Below are 12,872 nucleotides of genomic sequence, written 5' to 3' on the forward strand. Positions count from 1 at the left end.
TGGATCCAGTGACCAGATATAAATTGGGACCACTGGAGATGGTCCAGAATTTGAGGCAGGCAGGGTTAAGTGACTTGCCCAAGGTCACACAGCTAGTATCGAGTATCTGAGCTTGGATATGAACTCCCGTCCTCTTGGAGTCCTTTTCATTCCAAGAATAAATGTCTGGGACAGGCTTTAAAGTTGGTCTTCCTGACACTAGACCTGATGCTCTATCCACTCTGCCATCTAATAATCTACAAGTATAAGGGCTTTCTTGTAAAAGAGAGTCCTGCTAAAATAGACTCAGTGACTTTCTCAGTCCCTTCCATCTTGGATATACTGATGATGCTTAGGAAGCACCCTTGTCTCAGTTTCTGGAGGCTGAGTGCAGTTCCAGACTTGTTCAAGAGGTTTAAAGGTGCCTTACCTTAGGTCTACAATGCTAAAACTATTATGAGAGTGTCCTAAGGTATTTCAAATGCTTCACTCACCCATCTTCTTTTAGCAATTTTTTTATATTTAATATTTATTTATTCTCATTTTGTACAAATAATGTTTTTTATGCATAAATAAAATATCCTTGTTTAAGAGTAAACAAAATACCCCCTCCTCCCCAAAATATAGACTCGCTTGAGTGATAAAGTAAAGGGGAGAGGAAAAAAATTAAAATTAAAAAAAAATAGTAATAATTGTAGGTATGGCCAGGTGGCACAATGGATGGAGCACCAGCCCTGGAGCCACGAGCACCCAAGCCCATATCCGGCCCCATACACCCAACAATCACCCAGCTGTGTGGCATGCAAGCCACCCCAACCCCACTGCCCTGCAAAAAAAACCAAAAAAAGAAAAAAAAAGACCGAAAATAAAATAAAATAGTAATAATAGTAGGGGTGGCTGGGTGGCAGACAGAGCATTGGCCCTTGAGGCAGGAGCACCTGGGTCCAAATCCGGCCTCAGACACCCAATGATCACCCTGCTATGTAGCCCCAGGCAGGCCACCCAGCCCCATTTGCCCTGCACCCCACCAAAAAAAATAATAATAATAAAAGATGTGCTTGAGTCTTTGTTCCAACACCAACAACTCTGTCATGGGTGGATCACATTCTTTATGATAAGTCCATCACAAAAGTTACTTCCATATTTTTCCAGCATTTCCATTGCTGATTGCAACTCCCTCTTTTCTTATTTCTCCACTACCATGTACTATATTTTCTCTCTCCTTTCACTCTGACTCTGCTGTAGAGTGGCGCAGCAGACAGATCCCTGGCTCTGGGGCCAAGAGGCCCCAAGCCCCCCCTAGCACCCCTTAGGCCCAGCATCCACCTGGCCTTATGGTCCCAGATAGGCCATCCAATCCCAGTCCCTTGCAAGAAGTAAAAAAGAAAATATGTCATATTTGACCACTCTCCCCCCATGGTCCATCCTCTCCTCCATCACTCACATCCCCCCCCTTCCTCCTGTCCCTGCTCCTTCTTACTCCAGATGTCTATACCCCATTGAGTATATATGCTGTTTCCTCTCCTAGCTGCCTCTGATGAGAGCCAAGATTCCCTCATTCTCCCTTGTCTTCCCCCCTTTCCATATCATTGCAATAGCTCATTGTAATAAAGAAAAATCTTATTATATGAAATATCATGGCCTATTCCCCCTCTCCTTTTTCTTTCTCCCATTACATTTCCCTTTTTTCTATTGACTCCATTTTTACACCATATTTTATCTTTAAATTCAGCTTTCTCCTGTGCTTCAACTATAAAAGCTCCTCTACCTGTTCTATTAACTGAGAAGGTTCATATGAGTATTATCAGTGTCATTTTTCTATACAGGAATACATGCAGTTCATCATCATTAAGTCCCTCATATTTTCCCCTTCTCCTTCAATCTCCATGCTTCACCTGAGTCCTGTATCTGAAGATCAAACCTTCTGTTCAGCTTTGGCCATTCCAACAGGAACATTTGAAATTCCCCTGGTTCATTGAAAGTCCATCTTTTTCCCTGGAAGAGGACATTCAGCCTTGCTGGGTAGTTGATTCTCAGTTGCATGCTAAGCTCTTTTGCCTTCTGGTATATTATATTCCAAGCCCTATGAGTTTTTTAATGTAGTTGCTGCTAAGTCCTGTGTGATCCTGACTGCTACTCCATGGTATTTGAATTGTGTCCTTCTGGCTGCTTGTAATATTTTCTCTTTGACTTGGGAGGTCTGGAACTTGGCTATAATATTCCTAGGGGTTGGTTTTTTGGGATCTCTTTCTTGGGGGGAATTGGTGGATTCTCTCCATTTCTATTATGCCCTCTGCTTCTAGAATATCAGGGCAATTTTCCTGTAGTAATTCTTTGAAAATGATGTCAAGGCTCTTTTCCTGATCATGACTTTCAGGTATTCCAATAATTTTTAAATTATCATTCCTAAATCTGTTTTCCATATCAGTTATTTTTTCAATGAGATGTTTCACATTTTCTTCTAATTTTTCATTTTTTTGGTTTTGAAGTACTGAGTCCTGATTTCTCATAAATTCATCAGTCTCTCTGAGTTCTATTCTTTGTCTGAAGGATTTGTTCTCCTCAGAGAGTTTTCTTATCTCTTTTTCCATCTGGCCAATTTTGCTTTTTAAAGCATTCTTCTCCTCAATAACTTTTTGAACTGTTTTATCCATTTGACCTAAGCTGGTTTTTTAGCATGCTATTTTCTTCAGCATTTTTTTGGATTTCCTTGACTAAGCTGCTGACTTCATTTTCATGTTTTTCCTGCATCTCTCTCATTTCCCAGTTTTTCTTCTAACTCCCTCATTTGATTTTCAAAGTCTTTTTTGAGATCTGTCATAGCCTGAGCCCAATTTCTGTTTTTCTTGGAGTCTTTAGATGCAGGAGCTTGTGTTTCCTCATCTTCAGGCTGAGTATTTTGATCCTTCTTGGGATCATAGATAATTTATTTCTCAATGGTGTTCCTCTTTTTTTTCTCTGCTTGCTCATTTTCCCAGCCTAAATCTGGTTTTGAGGTGCTCCCTGAGCTTTTGGGACACATCCACAAGGGTCTCAGTATGTGAGGCTCTGTCCTCCCTCCTGGTCTGTGAATGACTATATGCACCCCCCTCTGCCATGGGACTGAGGTGGGGGGGGGCCTGCTGTTCTATGGGGGGGCCTAGACTGTGATCAGGACCTGAATGTGTTCAGAGCCCCAGAGTCCTGTTCCAGGGGCAGAGCTTGGCAGTCTCTCTCTCTCTTCATTCCCCTCCCTAGGTTCAATGGGCTCATGCCCTGGAGGCTCCTGTTGCTCGCTGTGTGCCCTGAGGGCTGGGCTTCATGAGCTCACTCTGGCAGAGGTCCCCCCCACCCCGTTCCCCCACTTTGTGCCCGGTGCTCCCCAGGGTGCAGCTCAGGAAACTCCCCCACTGCTGTGAGCCATGGCTCCCAGCACCCTGGGGCTGCCTCTGGGAGGCTGAAGTTCTTTCGATCTGGCGGGCTGCCCCTCCGACCCCGGGGAGCAGAGCCTTTCTACTCTTTTCCAGGTTACCTTGAGTAGGAGAACTACCTCACTGGGTCCCTCTGTGGGTTCTGTCTCTCAAAAATTCAGTTAGAGTCCTTAGTTTAAAAGATTTATGAGAGAGTGCCTAAGACAAGATCCACTCTTGTTGCCATCTTGGCTCTGCCTCCCCCCCTTTAGCAATTTTTAAAAATTCTTAACTTAAAATTTCATATATATATATATATATATATATATATATATATATATATATACATATTCATTTATATTACACCAAAATATATACACATTTATATTACCATTCTGCTTGTTTTTTTATTTTTTAGGTTTTTGCAAGGCAAATAGGGTTCCGTGGCTTGCCCAAGGCCACACAGCTAGGTGATTATTAAGTGTCTGAGACCGGATTTGAACCCAGGTACTCCTGACTCCAGGGCCGGCGCTTTATCCACTCCATCACCTAGCCACCCCTCTGCTTGCTTTTTAAAAAAGTAGTGATAAGGGGCTGCTAGGTGGCGCAGTGGATAAAGCGCCGGCCCTGGAGTCAGGAGTACCTGGGTTCAAATATGGCCTCAGACACTTAATAATCACCTAGCTGTGTGACCTTGGGCAAGTCACTTAACCCCATTGCCTTGCCAAAAACCCCAAAAAACTGTTTCTGTGACGTTTTTTTTTTTTTTTGGTGTCACAATTTCTTTCTCCCCTCTCTCAAAATCTGACTCCCTGGTTATAAATAGAGAGGGAGGAAAAAAACCATAGTCAAACAAAATAAATTCACCCAGAGGCTATGAATAAAAATGTCTTTTATTGCATCTTACCTCTTATTGAATCTCTTTGTAGATAGTATGCTTCATCATAAATCTTTTGGAGATGTGGTTGTCATTGCATTAATCAGAGTTCAATTATTTTTTTTTAAATAGTGTTATTGTCACTGTATTAATTTTTCTATTGGTTCTTCTCATTTCACTTGTTACAAGATTTGTCTGAAACTGTCCTTCTGGTTATTTCTTGAAACATGTTTTTGCATTTCAAAGTTCCTATTTGATTCACAAGTCATTTAATCAGAAATGCTTGAAAGCTACATTAAATCTTCATGTGTTATCTGTGTTTCATTAGTCCCTGAACTTTTCCTAGATCTTCTGCCCCACTCCAAAAGAAAATTTTAAAAGAAATTGGATTTTAGCTATAACACTTTTCCTTTTGGGGCTACAAAATGATGAGTGTATACTTTCTGTCCCTCCTTTGTTTCCTGGTTCTAAGAGAGCTTGGCAGCTATTTGGGATTTCTTGAAATATGGCCTGGATTTTTTTTGTAAATTATGGGTTTCAGAGAGTGTAATGATTCTTAGTGATCTTACCTTAACTTTTTTCCAGGACAGTTTTTCATAGTATATAGATTCTATATATTCTTTTTATTTTTATTTTTTTTTATTTTAATTTGGTTCTAATATTTCTTTTTTATGGAGTCATTGATTTCAGTCTGGTTTCTGTTCTAGTTTTCAGGGAATCTGTCTTCGGTAAGATTTATCACTTTTCTTTTCTGAAAGTCTTTCTAGTTCTTTCTTTTAGACATTTTATTTCATTTTTATGTAGAATTTGTGGAAAATAATTTTTTCCCTTACATCATTTCTTGGAGTCATTGTGGGTTAGTCTCACTTAGCTTGACATTTTAAGTGTATCTCTTGGGCTATAATTCTTGAAAGTGGTCAGTATCATCTTTGGAATATTCATATTTCTCTTAATTCTCTTCCTGAGTTGGAGCTTCATACAAGGAGCAGGCCCTACTCTGTGATGTGCTTTTGGGTGAAATAGTCAGTCCTGCTTGTTTTTGACCTAGGTCACCTTTGCTACCTCTAGGCTTCTGATGACTTTTTATGTAGTTCTGAGGTGGTAAAAGTCACTCATGTTTCTCCTTCAATTTCTTGATCCTTATTTTACCTGGGGTGATTTTCAGGGTTTTTTCACCATTAGAGAAGTGGGAGCTGAGAGCCAGCCACTATCCATATAGCCGTCCTGGCCAGAAATCTTCAGACCCAATGCCCCATGAGCTATAAAGGATAGGGACATGCAAAAAATGGAAATGAAATATTTCTGGTGTAATGTAAAATTATTTTCCTAAACTTAAATAATCAAGAGAAAGACTGAACAGTTTAGTTTAAATAGTTAAATATATACTTTTCAGTTCCTTGACTCTCAGCCCTGAATTGTTAGCCTTTGTCTCTTCTACCTCCATCTTTCTCTTCTGATCCTACTCATGTGCTGAAGGGAGAAAAAGAATCCTTAAGACTAGATACATTATAAATTGTGGGGAATATATTTCTAGCTGAGTCTTTCCTACATCAAGGCAAATCATCTATTTTTCCCCCCTCAGGATCCATCCCCATTTTCTGAAGTCATTTCCTCTATATGATGTACACTTACCCTTGTCTTCAACTTCTCCCATATAACTGGCTCTTCCCCTATTGCCTTTGGACATAACCCAAGTCTTCCTCATTCTTAAGCATTCACTTCCTATCTCCTCAACCTATTGTCCTATATCTCTTCTTTCTTTCCCAGTCAGATTGTTTGAAAAAGTTGTCTCCACCAACTGTCTCACCTCTGTCTCCACTCTTCTTCAGCCTTTTGCATCTGGCATCCATTCTCATCCCTCTTCAACTTTTCTTTCTGAAGAATTACCAGTGATCTCTTAGTTGCCAAATCTCATAGTCTTTTTCCAGCTCCTAATCCTTCTTAGCCTATCTGCTACATTTGACACTATTGATCGCCTTTTCTTCTTGGATACTTTTTGCCATCTAGGACTTTTGATATTGGTTATATTCCTATCTGTCTGATATTCCTCCTTCTCCTTTTCTGATTCATATCCAGTCCCCCAACCATTCACGTTGCTGAAAATTCTTCTACTTCTTTCTCTATTTATTTTCTTGATAACCTCATTAGTTCTCATAGGTTTAACTATTATATACATGGAAATGAAACTATATATGCATATATTTGTTCTGAAATCTATGTGGTATATATTTTACATAAATATGTATTTATGTGTAAAGTAAGAGTATATAATATATTTCCATATATCTATTTTACACACATCTCCCATGAGTTTCATTTACACATCATAGATGTCCCAGAGACTTCTCAAATGCCACATGCCAAAACTGAAGTTTTTATCTCCTTAGATTGTTCTTTCCTCCAAAATTCTCTATTTTTGACAAAGGTACCCCCATGCTTCCAGTCTCCTGGGGTTCATATCTTCAGCATTGTCTTCAACTTTTTGCCCCACATATTAATTGAATCAGTGACCAAATCACTCTTTCAGAACAAAATCTTTCAAGTGACCTCTTCTCTCAATTTTCAAAGTTGTTCCTTAATAGTTGAACTGGCATTGATTATTGCTGCTGCCTTCTAATGGGTTACTTTAAGTCTCTAATCTCTACAATCCATCTTATACATTGCTGCCAAAGTAATTTTCCCTAAGCATGGAGCTGACCATGAAACTTTCCTACTCAACCAATTTCAGTGACTTCCTGCTGCTTCTATGTTAAAATATAAACTAATTTCTTAAGCTTTTAAAAGCCTACAAAATCTGTTCTCTGCAGCATGCTAGCCAGGCCAACTATGCTTGCCTTGGTTCTTCATACGCAATACTTCATCTGTATACTCCCCACCTTTGCATTGGCCATACCACCTATCTGAAATGCACTTCCTTCTATCTTTGGCCTCATAGAGTCTCTCTTTTCCTTTAAATTGCAATTCAAACATGATTCCTGCATCAAATGTTCCCTGATCCTTTAATGGCTAGTGCCCTTCCTCTTATATTACCTTGACATCTCACATAAGTATTGTGACTCAATAGATATTATATAATTATGTATGTGTGTACATATAATTTATTTATTAGCTCCCCCATTAAAATGTATTTTCATTGTGAATAGGAATTGTCTCATTCTTTGTATTTGTTTCCATATTGTCTAATATCATTTTGGGCACATAATAAGTATTTTAAAATGTTTGTTGATTGATTGATTTAAAAGTAGTTAATAGTTTATCAATTTTTTCTTACAATTTTAAATCACAGCTTCTTTCAGTTATCAGTTCCATTTCTTTTTTTTTACCATTTTATCTGCTTCTCTGATTTTCTTACATGCTTTTTTTTAGGATTATTAATTAGTTGCTTTAGTTAATTAATACACTTTTATTGCCACCATTTAGTTTGATATCAGATACCTTTTTTAAGCCATCTCTTCTTTCTTTGTCTTCTCAGAGAGTTATTCCTAAGGACACAGAACAAAAAATGAAAGTAAAAACCAGTTTAGTAAAACAACCACAGTGTTCCATCCCCGTAGCTCCCCACCTCTGAAAACACAGCCAAACCATCTACAATTTTTCATTCTACCCTTTGATTAAAACTTTGTCCATTGACCAAAATGAGTGAGGTTTTTTTTCCCACCAGTCCTTTTGGATTCCAGCCTAAGTGTGCCCCAGCCAATTTTTCTTGCGTCTCTATGGGCAACCAGCCAGCCGCAGGATATGAATGACCTACCTAACCCTGTTCTTTGTGTTATAATCACTGAGAGTAAGGGGGTAGAAAAACTAATAACAGGCTTCTTGTCCACCCAGAAAAAGCTGTCCAGTTTCCCAGTACATACTTGGAGGCATTCAAGCATCGAGGGGAGGGACAGAAATTCTTGCAGGGCCCCAAAATGGCTCTTCAGAATGGTTAGAGATAAATACAAAGAAAATGAAAACATTTGTCTTAGAACCCTTCTGATGTAGAGTACAACAGCAATGTGATGGGAGAATGCGATTGTTTCCTTTAGTTTTGTTTAGTAGTTGGTCATAGGGCTCAAGTAGGAAACCTACCCCTGCTCTCTTAGGTTTCTGTGGGGCAGGCAGAATTGATTTGTTTAGCTTTGGGATATTTCTTTTGCCTCTTCTAAGCTCAAAATGAAAAATTCTTAAGGCAAAGAACTTTTAATTTTATAAAGACATGAATATGCCGTTAGAAAATCACTTTGAAAAGAAAGATGGCTAAAAAGATTATTTTATTACTAATTGCTTCCTTGAATATCCGAGGCCACCTACCTTATTTAAATTTGTGTGCTTCTTCATTTTTCTAACTTGCATTATGATTAGAGATGTCTTACTTTCTCTTTTCTCTTCCTCTCCACCTAAGACTTATTAGAGTCTTACATCTTTAAAGGAAGACATTGATTGTGTGTTTTTTTGATCCATCCCACATGCTCTTCCCAAAGTAATTTTCCTAAATTAAAGACCTGATTCCAAGTCCAAAAATTTCACATTGCCTTTTGGATAAATAATAACTAGTATTTAAATATCACTTACTAAGTACCAGATAGCGCTAAAGCTCCCTGCAAATATTGTCTCACAACAACTTTAGGTGCTATTATTTTTTGCAGAATGTATTTGTAAAATACATATATTTTACAAATGAGGAAACTGAGGCACAGATAGGTTACTGAGACTAGATTTTTAGCTCAGATCTTCCTGATTCCAGACCAGTGCTCTATCTGCTGCTCTACCTAACTGTCCTGAGTTGATAAAATATCAAGTTTTCAATAAAATATCAAGTTTTCTGAATAGTATCTGAAGACCTTCATAATCAGTCCCAATCTCTTCAACCTCATTGGACATAATTCTATCTTCTTCTGATCTGCTCTCCTGCCAAACTGGTCTTCTTTCTATCTCCAGAGTCAGACCATGATGCAATAAAAATTAAGTGTAATAAAGGGTCATGGAAAGATAAACTAATTGGAAACTAAATAATCTAATCCTAAAAAAATGAGTGAGTCAAACCAAGTTCTCTATCTTGAGTCCTTGGTTTTGTAGTAGCCTCCTATGAACTTGGAATCTACTCCTTCTTTATCTCTACTTCATAGAGTCCCTCTCTTCTTTTAAGGATATTCTCGTTTGCATTAACCCTTTGTTTATTTTTCTCCAGCTGCTAGTGCTTTTCCTCCCAAACCACATTGTATTTGAGTTAAAAAATGAAGCAACCCTGAGCTTATATTCTAATAGAGGAGATAAATATATATAAATATACAGTATATATATATTATATATATATATATATTATATATCATAAATAGGTAAGTAAATATGTTAGGATGAATATGCATTTATTATTGTTATTCAGTTTTTTCAGTCATATCTAACCCTGTATTAGACTCTAGGGTTTTTTGGTTTGACTCACTCATTTTTTTTTTTTAGAATTAGATTATTTAGTTTCCAATTAGTTTTTAGTCTATCTTTCCATGGCCCTTTATTATACTTAATTTTTATTGTATCATGGTCTGAAAAGAATACATTTAATATTTCTGCTTTTCTGCATTTTTATGAGGTTTTTAATACCCTAATACCTGGCCAGTTTTTGTTTGGAGACCATGTACTACTGAGGAAAAGATTTATCTATCCTCATTCATTTCTTCAGAGATTTATCCTATCTAACTTTTCTAAAATTCTATTACCTCCTTAACTTCTTTCTTATTTATTTTGTGGTTAGATTTGTCTAGTTCTGAGAGGTGTAGGTTGAGGTCCCTAACTAGTATGGTTTTGTTGTCTCTTTTTTACCTTTACTCACTTAACTCACTTAATTTCTCCTATAAGAATCTGGATATTCTACCATTTGGTGTATATATGTTTTGTTTTGATATTACTTCATTGCCTATGGTACCTTTTTTTAGCAAGATATAGTTTCCTTCCATATCTCTTTTAATTAGATCTATTTTAGGGCAGCAAGGTGACATAGTGGATAGAGCACTGACCCTGGAGTCAGTAGTACCTGAGTTCAAATCTGGCCTCAGACACTTAATAATTACCTAGCTGTGTGGCCTTGGGCAAGCCACTTATTCCCCATTGCCTTGCAACCCCACCCCCATAAATAAATACATAAACAAATAAATAAATTAGATCTATTTTTATTTTTGCTTTGCTATTACTGATGCATAATACATTTTATTCCAGTCTTTTTAACCTTTATCTTGTGTATATCTCTCTCTGCTTCAGATGTATTTCTTGTAAACAGTATATTGTAGAATTCTGGCTTTTAGTTCACTCAGCTGTTCTCTTCTATTTTATGGGAGAGTTCATTCCATTGACATTCACAGTTATGATTACTAATTGCATGTTTCCCTCCATTCTATTTTTCCTCCTCCCCATTTATACTTTTCTCTCCCCTTTCACCCTGTCTCTCCTCACCAGGGCTCTGACTACTACTTCCCTCAATCTGTTCTTCCATCTATCAACTTCTCTTTTCTTTCCCCTTTCCTCTTCCCCTTCTCTATATAGAGTATGTTAAATTTCCAAACAGAACTGATTATATGTTATTTGCTCTTTGAGCCAAATCCAATGAAAGTTAACATTGAAACAATACTCACCCTTCCCTTCTTTCCCTCCATTGTAATAGGTATTTTGCCAGCTTCATGTGATGTAATTTGTCCTATTCTGCCTTCCCTTTTCTTTCAGTACAATCCTTTTTTTACCCCATAATTTTTTTATATCATCACATCAAAGTCAACTTATAACTTACACCCACACCTTCTATCTAGTTTACTCATTCTAACAGTTCTATTAGAGATAATTCTTAAAAGTTACAAGTATCAAATTCTTGTGTAAGGATATAGTTTAACCTTATTTAATAGTTTTTTCTTTCCTGTTTACCTTTTTGTTCTTCTCTTGAGTTTTGTATTTCAAGATCAAACTTTTTGTTCAGCTCTGAAAAAATTTGAAAGACCCAATTTCATTGAATATCACTTTTCCCAGCTTTGCTGGGTAGTTGATTCTTGGTTGAAATCTAAGCTCCTTTGCCTTCCAGAATATCTTTCCAAACCCTCTGATTTTTTTTTATTAATGTAGAAACTGCTTAGACTTGTGTAATCCTTGATATTGGAATTGTTTCTTTCTGGTTGTTTACAGTATTTTCTCCTTGACTTGATAATTCTGAAATTTGGCTACAACATTCCTTTGCAGTTTTCATTTTGGGATTTCTTTGAGGAGGTGATTTGGTGGTTTTTTAAAATTTTTCTTATTTAAAGCAATGGGGTTAAGTGACTTGCCCAAGGTCACACAGATAGGCAATTATTAAGTGTCTGAGATCACATTTGAACTCAGGTCCTCCTGACTCCATTTGATTTTTTGAATGACTTTTTTTTCGTTCTCTGGTTCCTGGCTATTGGGGCAGTATTCCTTAATAATTTCTTCAAAGATGCTGTCCAGTCTCTTTTTTCATTATGACTATGCGCTAGTCCAATAATTTTTAAATTATCTCTCCTAGATCTATTTCCAGGTCATTTATTTTTCTAGTAAGGTATTTTACATTTTTTTGTTTTTGTTTTGTTTTTAGGTTTTTGCAAGGCAAGTGGGTTAAGTGGCTTGCCCAAGGCCACACAGCTAGGTAATTATTAAGTGTCTGAGGCCAGATTTGAACTCAGGTACTCCTGACTCCAGGGCCAGTGCTCTATCTACTGTGCCACCTAGCCACCCCATTTTACATTTTTTTTCTTTTTACATTTACATTCTTTTGATTTTGTTTGATGGATTCTTGATGTCTCACAGAGTCATTAGCTTCTACTTGCCCAATTCTAATTTTTAAGGAATTATTTTCTAACTGGTCCAAATGGAAAAGGAATTTTTTGTACCTCCTTTTCCATTTGGACCAATTCTACTTTTAAAAGAACTGTTTTCTTCAGTGTATTTTTTTCCCTTTTTGGCCAATTCTCTTGTTTAAAGTGTTTCTTTCTTCAGTCAGTTTTTGTGCTTCTGTTTCCAAACTGTTTACTCTTTTTTAATAAATCTTCTGCATAACTTTCATTTCTTTTCCTAATTTTTCTTTTCTCTCTCATACTTGATTTTTAAAATCCTTTTCCAACTCTTCCAGGAGAATTTTTTGGGCTTGGAACCAATTCATATTATCCTTTGAGGCTTCACATGTCAGTATTTTGACATTATTGTCCTCTTCTGAGTTTATGTTTTGCTCTTTCCTGTCACTTGAGTAGCTTCCTTTGGTGAGAACTCTTTTTGTTTTTTGGCTCATTTTTTAAAGTTGAACTCTGCTTGTGTAAGGATCTAGGAGAACTGTCCCAAGCTTCTTGTGCTGGGGACCAGAGACCTGATCCCTAATTTTCTGCATCAGAGCCTCAGGTTCTGGTGCCTTGCCCCGTGTATTAGGGTGGCGATTTTGTTATATATGTTGTGCCAGGGTTCTGAGGCTGGCAGTTTGTCATTTGTACTGGGGTTAGATACCTCAAAGCTGATCTGTTGTGCCACTAGCTTGCCGAACCAGTCCTGTGGGGCCTCAGTTGGTGAACTGTTAAGAGTCTCCCAGTGGGGGGCATTGAGGTGACTCAGTGGATAGAGCACTGGCCCTGGAGTTAGGAGGACCTGAGTTCAAATTTGGTCTC

General features: G+C 37.5%; 1 protein-coding gene across 7 annotated transcripts in view; it reads left to right on the forward strand.

Annotated features, from left to right (window-relative positions):
• CCDC88C (coiled-coil domain containing 88C) overlaps positions 1 to 12,872 on the forward strand; it is a 234,001-nt gene that overhangs the window by 143,937 nt on the left and 77,192 nt on the right. The window lies entirely within an intron of this gene.

Source organism: Macrotis lagotis, chromosome 4 (genome assembly GCF_037893015.1).
Source record: "Macrotis lagotis isolate mMagLag1 chromosome 4, bilby.v1.9.chrom.fasta, whole genome shotgun sequence".
Taxonomy (NCBI): domain Eukaryota; kingdom Metazoa; phylum Chordata; class Mammalia; order Peramelemorphia; family Peramelidae; genus Macrotis; species Macrotis lagotis.